This window comes from Anomaloglossus baeobatrachus, unplaced genomic scaffold (assembly GCF_048569485.1).
Source record: "Anomaloglossus baeobatrachus isolate aAnoBae1 unplaced genomic scaffold, aAnoBae1.hap1 Scaffold_3937, whole genome shotgun sequence".
NCBI classification, from domain to species: domain Eukaryota; kingdom Metazoa; phylum Chordata; class Amphibia; order Anura; family Aromobatidae; genus Anomaloglossus; species Anomaloglossus baeobatrachus.
This window is the reverse complement of record NW_027443276.1, coordinates 1-18,390: the sequence shown is the minus strand read 5'-3', so window position 1 is coordinate 18,390 and position 18,390 is coordinate 1. Positions and strand designations below refer to the sequence as shown.

The 18,390-nt window shown below is 46.7% G+C and overlaps 11 non-coding genes and 2 pseudogenes across 11 annotated transcripts; all 13 read left to right on the top strand.

The window, feature by feature from the left end:
• Nucleotides 1-22: 22 nt before the first annotated feature.
• LOC142276212 (U2 spliceosomal RNA) lies at nucleotides 23-99 on the top strand (annotated as a pseudogene).
• A 727-nt stretch (nucleotides 100-826) lies between these two features.
• On the top strand, nucleotides 827-1,018 carry LOC142276210 (U2 spliceosomal RNA). The gene has a single exon (XR_012739713.1). It is a non-coding gene; the product is annotated as a U2 spliceosomal RNA (small nuclear RNA).
• Nucleotides 1,019-2,405: 1,387 nt separating this feature from the next.
• Nucleotides 2,406-2,596, top strand: LOC142276184 (U2 spliceosomal RNA). The gene has a single exon (XR_012739690.1). It is a non-coding gene; the product is annotated as a U2 spliceosomal RNA (small nuclear RNA).
• Nucleotides 2,597-3,983: 1,387 nt separating this feature from the next.
• Nucleotides 3,984-4,174, top strand: LOC142276183 (U2 spliceosomal RNA). Its single transcript, XR_012739689.1, has one exon. It is a non-coding gene; the product is annotated as a U2 spliceosomal RNA (small nuclear RNA).
• Nucleotides 4,175-5,561: 1,387 nt separating this feature from the next.
• Nucleotides 5,562-5,752, top strand: LOC142276182 (U2 spliceosomal RNA). The gene has a single exon (XR_012739688.1). It is a non-coding gene; the product is annotated as a U2 spliceosomal RNA (small nuclear RNA).
• Nucleotides 5,753-7,139: 1,387 nt separating this feature from the next.
• On the top strand, nucleotides 7,140-7,330 carry LOC142276181 (U2 spliceosomal RNA). The gene has a single exon (XR_012739687.1). It is a non-coding gene; the product is annotated as a U2 spliceosomal RNA (small nuclear RNA).
• Nucleotides 7,331-8,717: 1,387 nt separating this feature from the next.
• On the top strand, nucleotides 8,718-8,908 carry LOC142276216 (U2 spliceosomal RNA). The gene has a single exon (XR_012739716.1). It is a non-coding gene; the product is annotated as a U2 spliceosomal RNA (small nuclear RNA).
• Nucleotides 8,909-10,296: 1,388 nt separating this feature from the next.
• On the top strand, nucleotides 10,297-10,487 carry LOC142276215 (U2 spliceosomal RNA). Its single transcript, XR_012739715.1, has one exon. It is a non-coding gene; the product is annotated as a U2 spliceosomal RNA (small nuclear RNA).
• Nucleotides 10,488-11,874: 1,387 nt separating this feature from the next.
• On the top strand, nucleotides 11,875-12,001 carry LOC142276214 (U2 spliceosomal RNA; annotated as a pseudogene).
• Nucleotides 12,002-12,685: 684 nt separating this feature from the next.
• On the top strand, nucleotides 12,686-12,882 carry LOC142276211 (U2 spliceosomal RNA). The gene has a single exon (XR_012739714.1). It is a non-coding gene; the product is annotated as a U2 spliceosomal RNA (small nuclear RNA).
• A 1,387-nt stretch (nucleotides 12,883-14,269) lies between these two features.
• Nucleotides 14,270-14,460, top strand: LOC142276204 (U2 spliceosomal RNA). Its single transcript, XR_012739708.1, has one exon. It is a non-coding gene; the product is annotated as a U2 spliceosomal RNA (small nuclear RNA).
• Nucleotides 14,461-15,847: 1,387 nt separating this feature from the next.
• LOC142276192 (U2 spliceosomal RNA) lies at nucleotides 15,848-16,038 on the top strand. Its single transcript, XR_012739697.1, has one exon. It is a non-coding gene; the product is annotated as a U2 spliceosomal RNA (small nuclear RNA).
• A 1,387-nt stretch (nucleotides 16,039-17,425) lies between these two features.
• LOC142276180 (U2 spliceosomal RNA) lies at nucleotides 17,426-17,616 on the top strand. Its single transcript, XR_012739686.1, has one exon. It is a non-coding gene; the product is annotated as a U2 spliceosomal RNA (small nuclear RNA).
• The last annotated feature ends 774 nt before the right edge of the window (nucleotides 17,617-18,390 follow it).

Genomic DNA, 18,390 nt, shown 5'->3' with positions numbered 1-18,390 from the left:
GAGGCCCAAACCAATTCTGGTTATCGCTTCTCGGCCTTTTGGCTAAGATCAAGTGTAGTATCTGTTCGAAGAGGTGGTTTAAGCTCCAGGCCACCTTAGTACAATGATACAATGCACACTGGAAGGTTGCGCTTGCTAGTACTCTGGGTGGATAGTATATTCATCTAGAGGAAAACATGGCCCTACCAGGATCGAGGCTATTAGACTGAGTAAGGGTGGGGGGCTATGGTACAACGTGCCCCAGGACTGACGACCCTGGAGTGAGTCTGAGCTTGCTGGCTTGGGACCCCGGCAAGCCTTGGGCTCTGTAGCACACCGTACCTTGCCTTTTCATACTTTTTGAGCATATTACCCTATCCCGGCCTTCTGGCTAGGAAGGGAAATTTTTATAATCCCGGTCGGAGGTCTGGTCAGCTTTGGGCTGAGAAACTAACACCCGGTTGGAGGTCTGGGTCAGCTTCGGCTGAGAAACCAACACCCGGTTGGAGGTCTGGGTCAGCTTCGGCTGAGAAACCAACACCCGGTTGGAGGTCCGGTTAGCCTTGGGCTGAGAAACCAACACCGGTTGACGGTCCGGGCAGTTTTGGCTGCGAAACCAACAACTAGTAGCTCTCTACTCCACTTGTGTAAGATGCCTGGGTGGACGCTGGGAGCAACGACAAGGCTCAACCAGGCTTCGGCTTGGGGGAGCACCGAAGATCCCTGACCCTTGCTGTGGCCTTCTGGCTCGGAGGGACGGGGTTGATTTTTGGGGACCCTCTCCTCACGGTGGGGTCTACACGAATCCTAGCCTTTGCACTGTTTTTGGTGTGACTTCGGTCATGCTTTTTTTGTGGTGCTTTGGAAAGCTTCATTAAATCAAAAATCTGTTCTTATCAGTTTAATATCTGATACGTCCCCTATCTGGGGACCATATATTAAATGGATTTTTAGAACAGGGAGATGGAAAAAGAGCTTGCTCTGTCCACTCCACGCATTGACCTGGTATTGCAGTACCTCCAGGAACGGTGCACCCCTTCTTAACCCAGTTTCCAAAAGCAGAACTCAATTCACCTGATTCATATTAGCCCGATTTAATGAATTGGAAGAAAGCATACGTCTTCATATGCACCTCAATTTGGCCCATTCACTTTTCACACTTCCTCCTTTTGTTTTTTATCTTTCACACTTTTGACTTTCTTTATTCATCCAAATAGCAAACTCATCACCACTCAACCTGACCAACTCGGCTATGTCCCCGTGCTGCAGTTCTCTGTCTTATCTAGATCATTTGCAATTGAATGGAATAGATCCCTTTTGGACAAAGTGGATTCACCTGCTGCTGCAGTGACCACAGGTGTGATAACATCTAGAATTGGCATCTGGTGCGATCTCTCCGCTTCCACTCCAAAGAAAGTTACCTGTTTATTCCTATCATGCATTGGTTTTTGGGGTTTTCTTTGAGTAATGATGATCTCTTTAGTAGTCTGTTGGCGCCCTCTCCTGGAGGAATAGTTTGCTTGCTCTTGGACATTCTAAAAGAGAGGTCATGATAGACATTGAGCTTCTGAGCTCAATTGGGGACAGTCATGGGTGATGAATGTTTGCAACCTACTGCGAAGCCTCATACCGCAATATAAGGAACGTCAAATACTAAGAAAGGGCGGCCTATGAAAGAATTACTACTTTCAATAAGTACACTTAAACGGCTAATTGGGAATAGAAAAACTGTAAAAAGCCCTCTGAGAAAGCCCCCCTCTAACCTTTGATAGTAAGCTTTTCTGTAGTCTGCCTGTTGATGTATTTTCCGTTTGAACTGTGCACAACATGAAGAGACGGAACACTGGCGGCTTGTCACAATGCCCCCCGATGACATCACAATAGCGCTGCTGCCTAGAAAACAAGCTGCGCAGAAGAAGTTGTTCTTTGGGTGGGAGGGTGGGCTAGTGGAAGGAGGGGGCAATCTCTTTTTTTCCCGGGTGGTAGGGGGATGACAGGAGAAGGGAAGCGGGTGGTGAGAAAGGTACAGAGGGCAGGGTTTGGGGGCTGGGAAGGAAAGGGAAAAGATTAGGGTTTGGGGATGATGAAAGGGCTTTCTACGGGTAAGGATGGCAAAGGGTGGCAGTGACGGAAAGTCAGGCAACCTGTCCTGTCCGTCTTTTTGTATCGTGAATTGGAAAGACTGCAAGGGGGAGGGGAGTTGCTTGCGCCCTAAAGGAGGAGTTATTCAGATTCATTGCAGTGGGCGGCGGCTGCAAAACGCACCATTCTTCTTGTTTTGGCTCTGCAAAGCAGCCTTTTCAAGGGTTGGCTTGGGTGACAAAATGTCTTGTGTAGGCGTGGGTTTGTCTCCCTCTCGCTCTCTCTCCCTAAGATGTGTCCGGCATAGGCCAGGGTGCCACTCGAGGCCCAAACCAATTCTGGTTATCGCTTCTCGGCCTTTTGGCTAAGATCAAGTGTAGTATCTGTTCTTATCAGTTTAATATCTGATACGTCCCCTATCTGGGGACCATATATTAAATGGATTTTTAGAACAGGGAGATGGAAAAAGAGCTTGCTCTGTCCACTCCACGCATTGACCTGGTATTGCAGTACCTCCAGGAACGGTGCACCCCTTCTTAACCCAGTTTCCAAAAGCAGAACTCAATTCACCTGATTCATATTAGCCCGATTTAATGAATTGGAAGAAAGCATACGTCTTCATATGCACCTCAATTTGGCCCATTCACTTTTCACACTTCCTCCTTTTGTTTTTTATCTTTCACACTTTTGACTTTCTTTATTCATCCAAATAGCAAACTCATCACCACTCAACCTGACCAACTCGGCTATGTCCCCGTGCTGCAGTTCTCTGTCTTATCTAGATCATTTGCAATTGAATGGAATAGATCCCTTTTGGACAAAGTGGATTCACCTGCTGCTGCAGTGACCACAGGTGTGATAACATCTAGAATTGGCATCTGGTGCGATCTCTCCGCTTCCACTCCAAAGAAAGTTACCTGTTTATTCCTATCATGCATTGGTTTTTGGGGTTTTCTTTGAGTAATGATGATCTCTTTAGTAGTCTGTTGGCGCCCTCTCCTGGAGGAATAGTTTGCTTGCTCTTGGACATTCTAAAAGAGAGGTCATGATAGACATTGAGCTTCTGAGCTCAATTGGGGACAGTCATGGGTGATGAATGTTTGCAACCTACTGCGAAGCCTCATACCGCAATATAAGGAACGTCAAATACTAAGAAAGGGCGGCCTATGAAAGAATTACTACTTTCAATAAGTACACTTAAACGGCTAATTGGGAATAGAAAAACTGTAAAAAGCCCTCTGAGAAAGCCCCCCTCTAACCTTTGATAGTAAGCTTTTCTGTAGTCTGCCTGTTGATGTATTTTCCGTTTGAACTGTGCACAACATGAAGAGACGGAACACTGGCGGCTTGTCACAATGCCCCCCGATGACATCACAATAGCGCTGCTGCCTAGAAAACAAGCTGCGCAGAAGAAGTTGTTCTTTGGGTGGGAGGGTGGGCTAGTGGAAGGAGGGGGCAATCTCTTTTTTTCCCGGGTGGTAGGGGGATGACAGGAGAAGGGAAGCGGGTGGTGAGAAAGGTACAGAGGGCAGGGTTTGGGGGCTGGGAAGGAAAGGGAAAAGATTAGGGTTTGGGGATGATGAAAGGGCTTTCTACGGGTAAGGATGGCAAAGGGTGGCAGTGACGGAAAGTCAGGCAACCTGTCCTGTCCGTCTTTTTGTATCGTGAATTGGAAAGACTGCAAGGGGGAGGGGAGTTGCTTGCGCCCTAAAGGAGGAGTTATTCAGATTCATTGCAGTGGGCGGCGGCTGCAAAACGCACCATTCTTCTTGTTTTGGCTCTGCAAAGCAGCCTTTTCAAGGGTTGGCTTGGGTGACAAAATGTCTTGTGTAGGCGTGGGTTTGTCTCCCTCTCGCTCTCTCTCCCTAAGATGTGTCCGGCATAGGCCAGGGTGCCACTCGAGGCCCAAACCAATTCTGGTTATCGCTTCTCGGCCTTTTGGCTAAGATCAAGTGTAGTATCTGTTCTTATCAGTTTAATATCTGATACGTCCCCTATCTGGGGACCATATATTAAATGGATTTTTAGAACAGGGAGATGGAAAAAGAGCTTGCTCTGTCCACTCCACGCATTGACCTGGTATTGCAGTACCTCCAGGAACGGTGCACCCCTTCTTAACCCAGTTTCCAAAAGCAGAACTCAATTCACCTGATTCATATTAGCCCGATTTAATGAATTGGAAGAAAGCATACGTCTTCATATGCACCTCAATTTGGCCCATTCACTTTTCACACTTCCTCCTTTTGTTTTTTATCTTTCACACTTTTGACTTTCTTTATTCATCCAAATAGCAAACTCATCACCACTCAACCTGACCAACTCGGCTATGTCCCCGTGCTGCAGTTCTCTGTCTTATCTAGATCATTTGCAATTGAATGGAATAGATCCCTTTTGGACAAAGTGGATTCACCTGCTGCTGCAGTGACCACAGGTGTGATAACATCTAGAATTGGCATCTGGTGCGATCTCTCCGCTTCCACTCCAAAGAAAGTTACCTGTTTATTCCTATCATGCATTGGTTTTTGGGGTTTTCTTTGAGTAATGATGATCTCTTTAGTAGTCTGTTGGCGCCCTCTCCTGGAGGAATAGTTTGCTTGCTCTTGGACATTCTAAAAGAGAGGTCATGATAGACATTGAGCTTCTGAGCTCAATTGGGGACAGTCATGGGTGATGAATGTTTGCAACCTACTGCGAAGCCTCATACCGCAATATAAGGAACGTCAAATACTAAGAAAGGGCGGCCTATGAAAGAATTACTACTTTCAATAAGTACACTTAAACGGCTAATTGGGAATAGAAAAACTGTAAAAAGCCCTCTGAGAAAGCCCCCCTCTAACCTTTGATAGTAAGCTTTTCTGTAGTCTGCCTGTTGATGTATTTTCCGTTTGAACTGTGCACAACATGAAGAGACGGAACACTGGCGGCTTGTCACAATGCCCCCCGATGACATCACAATAGCGCTGCTGCCTAGAAAACAAGCTGCGCAGAAGAAGTTGTTCTTTGGGTGGGAGGGTGGGCTAGTGGAAGGAGGGGGCAATCTCTTTTTTTCCCGGGTGGTAGGGGGATGACAGGAGAAGGGAAGCGGGTGGTGAGAAAGGTACAGAGGGCAGGGTTTGGGGGCTGGGAAGGAAAGGGAAAAGATTAGGGTTTGGGGATGATGAAAGGGCTTTCTACGGGTAAGGATGGCAAAGGGTGGCAGTGACGGAAAGTCAGGCAACCTGTCCTGTCCGTCTTTTTGTATCGTGAATTGGAAAGACTGCAAGGGGGAGGGGAGTTGCTTGCGCCCTAAAGGAGGAGTTATTCAGATTCATTGCAGTGGGCGGCGGCTGCAAAACACACCATTCTTCTTGTTTTGGCTCTGCAAAGCAGCCTTTTCAAGGGTTGGCTTGGGTGACAAAATGTCTTGTGTAGGCGTGGGTTTGTCTCCCTCTCGCTCTCTCTCCCTAAGATGTGTCCGGCATAGGCCAGGGTGCCACTCGAGGCCCAAACCAATTCTGGTTATCGCTTCTCGGCCTTTTGGCTAAGATCAAGTGTAGTATCTGTTCTTATCAGTTTAATATCTGATACGTCCCCTATCTGGGGACCATATATTAAATGGATTTTTAGAACAGGGAGATGGAAAAAGAGCTTGCTCTGTCCACTCCACGCATTGACCTGGTATTGCAGTACCTCCAGGAACGGTGCACCCCTTCTTAACCCAGTTTCCAAAAGCAGAACTCAATTCACCTGATTCATATTAGCCCAATTTAATGAATTGGAAGAAAGCATACGTCTTCATATGCACCTCAATTTGGCCCATTCACTTTTCACACTTCCTCCTTTTGTTTTTTATCTTTCACACTTTTGACTTTCTTTATTCATCCAAATAGCAAACTCATCACCACTCAACCTGACCAACTCGGCTATGTCCCCGTGCTGCAGTTCTCTGTCTTATCTAGATCATTTGCAATTGAATGGAATAGATCCCTTTTGGACAAAGTGGATTCACCTGCTGCTGCAGTGACCACAGGTGTGATAACATCTAGAATTGGCATCTGGTGCGATCTCTCCGCTTCCACTCCAAAGAAAGTTACCTGTTTATTCCTATCATGCATTGGTTTTTGGGGTTTTCTTTGAGTAATGATGATCTCTTTAGTAGTCTGTTGGCGCCCTCTCCTGGAGGAATAGTTTGCTTGCTCTTGGACATTCTAAAAGAGAGGTCATGATAGACATTGAGCTTCTGAGCTCAATTGGGGACAGTCATGGGTGATGAATGTTTGCAACCTACTGCGAAGCCTCATACCGCAATATAAGGAACGTCAAATACTAAGAAAGGGCGGCCTATGAAAGAATTACTACTTTCAATAAGTACACTTAAACGGCTAATTGGGAATAGAAAAACTGTAAAAAGCCCTCTGAGAAAGCCCCCCTCTAACCTTTGATAGTAAGCTTTTCTGTAGTCTGCCTGTTGATGTATTTTCCGTTTGAACTGTGCACAACATGAAGAGACGGAACACTGGCGGCTTGTCACAATGCCCCCCGATGACATCACAATAGCGCTGCTGCCTAGAAAACAAGCTGCGCAGAAGAAGTTGTTCTTTGGGTGGGAGGGTGGGCTAGTGGAAGGAGGGGGCAATCTCTTTTTTTCCCGGGTGGTAGGGGGATGATAGGAGAAGGGAAGCGGGTGGTGAGAAAGGTACAGAGGGCAGGGTTTGGGGGCTGGGAAGGAAAGGGAAAAGATTAGGGTTTGGGGATGATGAAAGGGCTTTCTACGGGTAAGGATGGCAAAGGGTGGCAGTGACGGAAAGTCAGGCAACCTGTCCTGTCCGTCTTTTTGTATCGTGAATTGGAAAGACTGCAAGGGGGAGGGGAGTTGCTTGCGCCCTAAAGGAGGAGTTATTCAGATTCATTGCAGTGGGCGGCGGCTGCAAAACGCACCATTCTTCTTGTTTTGGCTCTGCAAAGCAGCCTTTTCAAGGGTTGGCTTGGGTGACAAAATGTCTTGTGTAGGCGTGGGTTTGTCTCCCTCTCGCTCTCTCTCCCTAAGATGTGTCCGGCATAGGCCAGGGTGCCACTCGAGGCCCAAACCAATTCTGGTTATCGCTTCTCGGCCTTTTGGCTAAGATCAAGTGTAGTATCTGTTCTTATCAGTTTAATATCTGATACGTCCCCTATCTGGGGACCATATATTAAATGGATTTTTAGAACAGGGAGATGGAAAAAGAGCTTGCTCTGTCCACTCCACGCATTGACCTGGTATTGCAGTACCTCCAGGAACGGTGCACCCCTTCTTAACCCAGTTTCCAAAAGCAGAACTCAATTCACCTGATTCATATTAGCCCGATTTAATGAATTGGAAGAAAGCATACGTCTTCATATGCACCTCAATTTGGCCCATTCACTTTTCACACTTCCTCCTTTTGTTTTTTATCTTTCACACTTTTGACTTTCTTTATTCATCCAAATAGCAAACTCATCACCACTCAACCTGACCAACTCGGCTATGTCCCCGTGCTGCAGTTCTCTGTCTTATCTAGATCATTTGCAATTGAATGGAATAGATCCCTTTTGGACAAAGTGGATTCACCTGCTGCTGCAGTGACCACAGGTGTGATAACATCTAGAATTGGCATCTGGTGCGATCTCTCCGCTTCCACTCCAAAGAAAGTTACCTGTTTATTCCTATCATGCATTGGTTTTTGGGGTTTTCTTTGAGTAATGATGATCTCTTTAGTAGTCTGTTGGCGCCCTCTCCTGGAGGAATAGTTTGCTTGCTCTTGGACATTCTAAAAGAGAGGTCATGATAGACATTGAGCTTCTGAGCTCAATTGGGGACAGTCATGGGTGATGAATGTTTGCAACCTACTGCGAAGCCTCATACCGCAATATAAGGAACGTCAAATACTAAGAAAGGGCGGCCTATGAAAGAATTACTACTTTCAATAAGTACACTTAAACGGCTAATTGGGAATAGAAAAACTGTAAAAAGCCCTCTGAGAAAGCCCCCCTCTAACCTTTGATAGTAAGCTTTTCTGTAGTCTGCCTGTTGATGTATTTTCCGTTTGAACTGTGCACAACATGAAGAGACGGAACACTGGCGGCTTGTCACAATGCCCCCCGATGACATCACAATAGCGCTGCTGCCTAGAAAACAAGCTGCGCAGAAGAAGTTGTTCTTTGGGTGGGAGGGTGGGCTAGTGGAAGGAGGGGGCAATCTCTTTTTTTCCCGGGTGGTAGGGGGATGACAGGAGAAGGGAAGCGGGTGGTGAGAAAGGTACAGAGGGCAGGGTTTGGGGGCTGGGAAGGAAAGGGAAAAGATTAGGGTTTGGGGATGATGAAAGGGCTTTCTACGGGTAAGGATGGCAAAGGGTGGCAGTGACGGAAAGTCAGGCAACCTGTCCTGTCCGTCTTTTTGTATCGTGAATTGGAAAGACTGCAAGGGGGAGGGGAGTTGCTTGCGCCCTAAAGGAGGAGTTATTCAGATTCATTGCAGTGGGCGGCGGCTGCAAAACGCACCATTCTTCTTGTTTTGGCTCTGCAAAGCAGCCTTTTCAAGGGTTGGCTTGGGTGACAAAATGTCTTGTGTAGGCGTGGGTTTGTCTCCCTCTCGCTCTCTCTCCCTAAGATGTGTCCGGCATAGGCCAGGGTGCCACTCGAGGCCCAAACCAATTCTGGTTATCGCTTCTCGGCCTTTTGGCTAAGATCAAGTGTAGTATCTGTTCTTATCAGTTTAATATCTGATACGTCCCCTATCTGGGGACCATATATTAAATGGATTTTTAGAACAGGGAGATGGAAAAAGAGCTTGCTCTGTCCACTCCACGCATTGACCTGGTATTGCAGTACCTCCAGGAACGGTGCACCCCTTCTTAACCCAGTTTCCAAAAGCAGAACTCAATTCACCTGATTCATATTAGCCCGATTTAATGAATTGGAAGAAAGCATACGTCTTCATATGCACCTCAATTTGGCCCATTCACTTTTCACACTTCCTCCTTTTGTTTTTTATCTTTCACACTTTTGACTTTCTTTATTCATCCAAATAGCAAACTCATCACCACTCAACCTGACCAACTCGGCTATGTCCCCGTGCTGCAGTTCTCTGTCTTATCTAGATCATTTGCAATTGAATGGAATAGATCCCTTTTGGACAAAGTGGATTCACCTGCTGCTGCAGTGACCACAGGTGTGATAACATCTAGAATTGGCATCTGGTGCGATCTCTCCGCTTCCACTCCAAAGAAAGTTACCTGTTTATTCCTATCATGCATTGGTTTTTGGGGTTTTCTTTGAGTAATGATGATCTCTTTAGTAGTCTGTTGGCGCCCTCTCCTGGAGGAATAGTTTGCTTGCTCTTGGACATTCTAAAAGAGAGGTCATGATAGACATTGAGCTTCTGAGCTCAATTGGGGACAGTCATGGGTGATGAATGTTTGCAACCTACTGCGAAGCCTCATACCGCAATATAAGGAACGTCAAATACTAAGAAAGGGCGGCCTATGAAAGAATTACTACTTTCAATAAGTACACTTAAACGGCTAATTGGGAATAGAAAAACTGTAAAAAGCCCTCTGAGAAAGCCCCCCCTCTAACCTTTGATAGTAAGCTTTTCTGTAGTCTGCCTGTTGATGTATTTTCCGTTTGAACTGTGCACAACATGAAGAGACGGAACACTGGCGGCTTGTCACAATGCCCCCCGATGACATCACAATAGCGCTGCTGCCTAGAAAACAAGCTGCGCAGAAGAAGTTGTTCTTTGGGTGGGAGGGTGGGCTAGTGGAAGGAGGGGGCAATCTCTTTTTTTCCCGGGTGGTAGGGGGATGACAGGAGAAGGGAAGCGGGTGGTGAGAAAGGTACAGAGGGCAGGGTTTGGGGGCTGGGAAGGAAAGGGAAAAGATTAGGGTTTGGGGATGATGAAAGGGCTTTCTACGGGTAAGGATGGCAAAGGGTGGCAGTGACGGAAAGTCAGGCAACCTGTCCTGTCCGTCTTTTTGTATCGTGAATTGGAAAGACTGCAAGGGGGAGGGGAGTTGCTTGCGCCCTAAAGGAGGAGTTATTCAGATTCATTGCAGTGGGCGGCGGCTGCAAAACGCACCATTCTTCTTGTTTTGGCTCTGCAAAGCAGCCTTTTCAAGGGTTGGCTTGGGTGACAAAATGTCTTGTGTAGGCGTGGGTTTGTCTCCCTCTCGCTCTCTCTCCCTAAGATGTGTCCGGCATAGGCCAGGGTGCCACTCGAGGCCCAAACCAATTCTGGTTATCGCTTCTCGGCCTTTTGGCTAAGATCAAGTGTAGTATCTGTTCTTATCAGTTTAATATCTGATACGTCCCCTATCTGGGGACCATATATTAAATGGATTTTTAGAACAGGGAGATGGAAAAAGAGCTTGCTCTGTCCACTCCACGCATTGACCTGGTATTGCAGTACCTCCAGGAACGGTGCACCCCTTCTTAACCCAGTTTCCAAAAGCAGAACTCAATTCACCTGATTCATATTAGCCCGATTTAATGAATTGGAAGAAAGCATACGTCTTCATATGCACCTCAATTTGGCCCATTCACTTTTCACACTTCCTCCTTTTGTTTTTTATCTTTCACACTTTTGACTTTCTTTATTCATCCAAATAGCAAACTCATCACCACTCAACCTGACCAACTCGGCTATGTCCCCGTGCTGCAGTTCTCTGTCTTATCTAGATCATTTGCAATTGAATGGAATAGATCCCTTTTGGACAAAGTGGATTCACCTGCTGCTGCAGTGACCACAGGTGTGATAACATCTAGAATTGGCATCTGGTGCGATCTCTCCGCTTCCACTCCAAAGAAAGTTACCTGTTTATTCCTATCATGCATTGGTTTTTGGGGTTTTCTTTGAGTAATGATGATCTCTTTAGTAGTCTGTTGGCGCCCTCTCCTGGAGGAATAGTTTGCTTGCTCTTGGACATTCTAAAAGAGAGGTCATGATAGACATTGAGCTTCTGAGCTCAATTGGGGACAGTCATGGGTGATGAATGTTTGCAACCTACTGCGAAGCCTCATACCGCAATATAAGGAACGTCAAATACTAAGAAAGGGCGGCCTATGAAAGAATTACTACTTTCAATAAGTACACTTAAACGGCTAATTGGGAATAGAAAAACTGTAAAAAGCCCTCTGAGAAAGCCCCCCTCTAACCTTTGATAGTAAGCTTTTCTGTAGTCTGCCTGTTGATGTATTTTCCGTTTGAACTGTGCACAACATGAAGAGACGGAACACTGGCGGCTTGTCACAATGCCCCCCGATGACATCACAATAGCGCTGCTGCCTAGAAAACAAGCTGCGCAGAAGAAGTTGTTCTTTGGGTGGGAGGGTGGGCTAGTGGAAGGAGGGGGCAATCTCTTTTTTTCCCGGGTGGTAGGGGGATGACAGGAGAAGGGAAGCGGGTGGTGAGAAAGGTACAGAGGGCAGGGTTTGGGGGCTGGGAAGGAAAGGGAAAAGATTAGGGTTTGGGGATGATGAAAGGGCTTTCTACGGGTAAGGATGGCAAAGGGTGGCAGTGACGGAAAGTCAGGCAACCTGTCCTGTCCGTCTTTTTGTATCGTGAATTGGAAAGACTGCAAGGGGGAGGGGAGTTGCTTGCGCCCTAAAGGAGGAGTTATTCAGATTCATTGCAGTGGGCGGCGGCTGCAAAACGCACCATTCTTCTTGTTTTGGCTCTGCAAAGCAGCCTTTTCAAGGGTTGGCTTGGGTGACAAAATGTCTTGTGTAGGCGTGGGTTTGTCTCCCTCTCGCTCTCTCTCCCTAAGATGTGTCCGGCATAGGCCAGGGTGCCACTCGAGGCCCAAACCAATTCTGGTTATCGCTTCTCGGCCTTTTGGCTAAGATCAAGTGTAGTATCTGTGAGGCTCGGCAGATGCAATGCACACTGGAAGGTTGCGCTTGCTAGTACTCTTGATGTATAGTATATTCATCTAGAGGAAAACATGGCCCTACCAGGATCGAGGCTATTAGACTGAGTAAGTGTGGGGGCTATGGTGCAATGTGCCCCAGGACTGACGACCCTGGAGTGAGTCTGAGCTTGCTGGCTTGGGACCCCGGCGAGCCTTGGGCTCTGTAGCACACCGTACCTTGCCCTTTCATACTTTCTGAGCATATTGCTCTATCCCGGCCTTCTGGCTAGGAAGGGAAATTTTTATAATCATGGTCGGAGGTCCGTTCAGCTTTGGGCTGAGAAACCAACACCCGGTTGGAGGTCCGGGTCAGCTTCGGCTGAGAAACCAACACCCGGTTGGAGGTCTGGGTCAGCTTCGGCTGAGAAACCAACACCCGGTTGGAGGTCCGGGTCAGCTTCGGCTGAGAAACCAACACCCGGTTGGAGGTCCGGTTAGCCTTGGGCTGAGAAACCAACACCGGTTGACGGTCCGGGCAGTTTCGGCTGCGAAACCAACAACTAGTAGCTCTCTACTCCACTTGGGTAAGATGCCTGGGTGGACGCTGGGAGCAACGACAAGGCTCAACCAGGCTTCGGCTTGGGGGAGCACCGAAGATCCCTGACCCTTGCTGTGGCCTTCTGGCTCGGAGGGACGGGGTTGATTTTTGGGGACCCTCTCCTCACGGAGGGGTCCACACGAATCCTAGCCTTTGCACTGTTTTTGGTGTGACTTCGGTCATGCATTTTTTGCGGTGCTTTGGAAAGCTTCATTAAATCAAAATCTGTTCTTATCAGTTTAATATCTGATACGTCCCCTATCTGGGGACCATATATTAAATGGATTTTTAGAACAGGGAGATGGAAAAAGAGCTTGCTCTGTCCACTCCAAGGCATTGACCTGGTATTGCAGTACCTCCAGGAACGGTGCACCCCTTCTTAACCCAGTTTCCAAAAGCAGAACTCAATTCACCTGATTCATATTAGCCCGATTTAATGAATTGGAAGAAAGCATACGTCTTCATATGCACCTCAATTTGGCCCATTCACTTTTCACACTTCCTCCTTTTGTTTTTTATCTTTCACACTTTTGACTTTCTTTATTCATCCAAATAGCAAACTCATCACCACTCAACCTGACCAACTCGGCTATGTCCCCGTGCTGCAGTTCTCTGTCTTATCTAGATCATTTGCAATTGAATGGAATAGATCCCTTTTGGACAAAGTGGATTCACCTGCTGCTGCAGTGACCACAGGTGTGATAACATCTAGAATTGGCATCTGGTGCGATCTCTCCGCTTCCACTCCAAAGAAAGTTACCTGTTTATTCCTATCATGCATTGGTTTTTGGGGTTTTCTTTGAGTAATGATGATCTCTTTAGTAGTCTGTTGGCGCCCTCTCCTGGAGGAATAGTTTGCTTGCTCTTGGACATTCTAAAAGAGAGGTCATGATAGACATTGAGCTTCTGAGCTCAATTGGGGACAGTCATGGGTGATGAATGTTTGCAACCTACTGCGAAGCCTCATACCGCAATATAAGGAACGTCAAATACTAAGAAAGGGCGGCCTATGAAAGAATTACTACTTTCAATAAGTACACTTAAACGGCTAATTGGGAATAGAAAAACTGTAAAAAGCCCTCTGAGAAAGCCCCCCTCTAACCTTTGATAGTAAGCTTTTCTGTAGTCTGCCTGTTGATGTATTTTCCGTTTGAACTGTGCACAACATGAAGAGACGGAACACTGGCGGCTTGTCACAATGCCCCCCGATGACATCACAATAGCGCTGCTGCCTAGAAAACAAGCTGCGCAGAAGAAGTTGTTCTTTGGGTGGGAGGGTGGGCTAGTGGAAGGAGGGGGCAATCTCTTTTTTTCCCGGGTGGTAGGGGGATGACAGGAGAAGGGAAGCGGGTGGTGAGAAAGGTACAGAGGGCAGGGTTTGGGGGCTGGGAAGGAAAGGGAAAAGATTAGGGTTTGGGGATGATGAAAGGGCTTTCTACGGGTAAGGATGGCAAAGGGTGGCAGTGACGGAAAGTCAGGCAACCTGTCCTGTCCGTCTTTTTGTATCGTGAATTGGAAAGACTGCAAGGGGGAGGGGAGTTGCTTGCGCCCTAAAGGAGGAGTTATTCAGATTCATTGCAGTGGGCGGCGGCTGCAAAACGCACCATTCTTCTTGTTTTGGCTCTGCAAAGCAGCCTTTTCAAGGGTTGGCTTGGGTGACAAAATGTCTTGTGTAGGCGTGGGTTTGTCTCCCTCTCGCTCTCTCTCCCTAAGATGTGTCCGGCATAGGCCAGGGTGCCACTCGAGGCCCAAACCAATTCTGGTTATCGCTTCTCGGCCTTTTGGCTAAGATCAAGTGTAGTATCTGTTCTTATCAGTTTAATATCTGATACGTCCCCTATCTGGGGACCATATATTAAATGGATTTTTAGAACAGGGAGATGGAAAAAGAGCTTGCTCTGTCCACTCCACGCATTGACCTGGTATTGCAGTACCTCCAGGAACGGTGCACCCCTTCTTAACCCAGTTTCCAAAAGCAGAACTCAATTCACCTGATTCATATTAGCCCGATTTAATGAATTGGAAGAAAGCATACGTCTTCATATGCACCTCAATTTGGCCCATTCACTTTTCACACTTCCTCCTTTTGTTTTTTATCTTTCACACTTTTGACTTTCTTTATTCATCCAAATAGCAAACTCATCACCACTCAACCTGACCAACTCGGCTATGTCCCCGTGCTGCAGTTCTCTGTCTTATCTAGATCATTTGCAATTGAATGGAATAGATCCCTTTTGGACAAAGTGGATTCACCTGCTGCTGCAGTGACCACAGGTGTGATAACATCTAGAATTGGCATCTGGTGCGATCTCTCCGCTTCCACTCCAAAGAAAGTTACCTGTTTATTCCTATCATGCATTGGTTTTTGGGGTTTTCTTTGAGTAATGATGATCTCTTTAGTAGTCTGTTGGCGCCCTCTCCTGGAGGAATAGTTTGCTTGCTCTTGGACATTCTAAAAGAGAGGTCATGATAGACATTGAGCTTCTGAGCTCAATTGGGGACAGTCATGGGTGATGAATGTTTGCAACCTACTGCGAAGCCTCATACCGCAATATAAGGAACGTCAAATACTAAGAAAGGGCGGCCTATGAAAGAATTACTACTTTCAATAAGTACACTTAAACGGCTAATTGGGAATAGAAAAACTGTAAAAAGCCCTCTGAGAAAGCCCCCCTCTAACCTTTGATAGTAAGCTTTTCTGTAGTCTGCCTGTTGATGTATTTTCCGTTTGAACTGTGCACAACATGAAGAGACGGAACACTGGCGGCTTGTCACAATGCCCCCCGATGACATCACAATAGCGCTGCTGCCTAGAAAACAAGCTGCGCAGAAGAAGTTGTTCTTTGGGTGGGAGGGTGGGCTAGTGGAAGGAGGGGGCAATCTCTTTTTTTCCCGGGTGGTAGGGGGATGACAGGAGAAGGGAAGCGGGTGGTGAGAAAGGTACAGAGGGCAGGGTTTGGGGGCTGGGAAGGAAAGGGAAAAGATTAGGGTTTGGGGATGATGAAAGGGCTTTCTACGGGTAAGGATGGCAAAGGGTGGCAGTGACGGAAAGTCAGGCAACCTGTCCTGTCCGTCTTTTTGTATCGTGAATTGGAAAGACTGCAAGGGGGAGGGGAGTTGCTTGTGCCCTAAAGGAGGAGTTATTCAGATTCATTGCAGTGGGCGGCGGCTGCAAAACGCACCATTCTTCTTGTTTTGGCTCTGCAAAGCAGCCTTTTCAAGGGTTGGCTTGGGTGACAAAATGTCTTGTGTAGGCGTGGGTTTGTCTCCCTCTCGCTCTCTCTCCCTAAGATGTGTCCGGCATAGGCCAGGGTGCCACTCGAGGCCCAAACCAATTCTGGTTATCGCTTCTCGGCCTTTTGGCTAAGATCAAGTGTAGTATCTGTTCTTATCAGTTTAATATCTGATACGTCCCCTATCTGGGGACCATATATTAAATGGATTTTTAGAACAGGGAGATGGAAAAAGAGCTTGCTCTGTCCACTCCACGCATTGACCTGGTATTGCAGTACCTCCAGGAACGGTGCACCCCTTCTTAACCCAGTTTCCAAAAGCAGAACTCAATTCACCTGATTCATATTAGCCCGATTTAATGAATTGGAAGAAAGCATACGTCTTCATATGCACCTCAATTTGGCCCATTCACTTTTCACACTTCCTCCTTTTGTTTTTTATCTTTCACACTTTTGACTTTCTTTATTCATCCAAATAGCAAACTCATCACCACTCAACCTGACCAACTCGGCTATGTCCCCGTGCTGCAGTTCTCTGTCTTATCTAGATCATTTGCAATTGAATGGAATAGATCCCTTTTGGACAAAGTGGATTCACCTGCTGCTGCAGTGACCACAGGTGTGATAACATCTAGAATTGGCATCTGGTGCGATCTCTCCGCTTCCACTCCAAAGAAAGTTACCTGTTTATTCCTATCATGCATTGGTTTTTGGGGTTTTCTTTGAGTAATGATGATCTCTTTAGTAGTCTGTTGGCGCCCTCTCCTGGAGGAATAGTTTGCTTGCTCTTGGACATTCTAAAAGAGAGGTCATGATAGACATTGAGCTTCTGAGCTCAATTGGGGACAGTCATGGGTGATGAATGTTTGCAACCTACTGCGAAGCCTCATACCGCAATATAAGGAACGTCAAATACTAAGAAAGGGCGGCCTATGAAAGAATTACTACTTTCAATAAGTACACTTAAACGGCTAATTGGGAATAGAAAAACTGTAAAAAGCCCTCTGAGAAAGCCCCCCTCTAACCTTTGATAGTAAGCTTTTCTGTAGTCTGCCTGTTGATGTATTTTCCGTTTGAACTGTGCACAACATGAAGAGACGGAACACTGGCGGCTTGTCACAATGCCCCCCGATGACATCACAATAGCGCTGCTGCCTAGAAAACAAGCTGCGCAGAAGAAGTTGTTCTTTGGGTGGGAGGGTGGGCTAGTGGAAGGAGGGGGCAATCTCTTTTTTTCCCGGGTGGTAGGGGGATGACAGGAGAAGGGAAGCGGGTGGTGAGAAAGGTACAGAGGGCAGGGTTTGGGGGCTGGGAAGGAAAGGGAAAAGATTAGGGTTTGGGGATGATGAAAGGGCTTTCTACGGGTAAGGATGGCAAAGGGTGGCAGTGACGGAAAGTCAGGCAACCTGTCCTGTCCGTCTTTTTGTATCGTGAATTGGAAAGACTGCAAGGGGGAGGGGAGTTGCTTGCGCCCTAAAGGAGGAGTTATTCAGATTCATTGCAGTGGGCGGCGGCTGCAAAACGCACCATTCTTCTTGTTTTGGCTCTGCAAAGCAGCCTTTTCAAGGGTTGGCTTGGGTGACAAAATGTCTTGTGTAGGCGTGGGTTTGTCTCCCTCTCGCTCTCTCTCCCTAAGATGTGTCCGGCATAGGCCAGGGTGCCACTCGAGGCCCAAACCAATTCTGGTTATCGCTTCTCGGCCTTTTGGCTAAGATCAAGTGTAGTATCTGTTCTTATCAGTTTAATATCTGATACGTCCCCTATCTGGGGACCATATATTAAATGGATTTTTAGAACAGGGAGATGGAAAAAGAGCTTGCTCTGTCCACTCCACGCATTGACCTGGTATTGCAGTACCTCCAGGAACGGTGCACCCCTTCTTAACCCAGTTTCCAAAAGCAGAACTCAATTCACCTGATTCATATTAGCCCGATTTAATGAATTGGAAGAAAGCATACGTCTTCATATGCACCTCAATTTGGCCCATTCACTTTTCACACTTCCTCCTTTTGTTTTTTATCTTTCACACTTTTGACTTTCTTTATTCATCCAAATAGCAAACTCATCACCACTCAACCTGACCAACTCGGCTATGTCCCCGTGCTGCAGTTCTCTGTCTTATCTAGATCATTTGCAATTGAATGGAATAGATCCCTTTTGGACAAAGTGGATTCACCTGCTGCTGCAGTGACCACAGGTGTGATAACATCTAGAATTGGCATCTGGTGCGATCTCTCCGCTTCCACTCCAAAGAAAGTTACCTGTTTATTCCTATCATGCATTGGTTTTTGGGGTTTTCTTTGAGTAATGATGATCTCTTTAGTAGTCTGTTGGCGCCCTCTCCTGGAGGAATAGTTTGCTTGCTCTTGGACATTCTAAAAGAGAGGTCATGATAGACATTGAGCTTCTGAGCTCAATTGGGGACAGTCATGGGTGATGAATGTTTGCAACCTACTGCGAAGCCTCATACCGCAATATAAGGAACGTCAAATACTAAGAAAGGGCGGCCTATGAAAGAATTACTACTTTCAATAAGTACACTTAAACGGCTAATTGGGAATAGAAAAACTGTAAAAAGCCCTCTGAGAAAGCCCCCCTCTAACCTTTGATAGTAAGCTTTTCTGTAGTCTGCCTGTTGATGTATTTTCCGTTT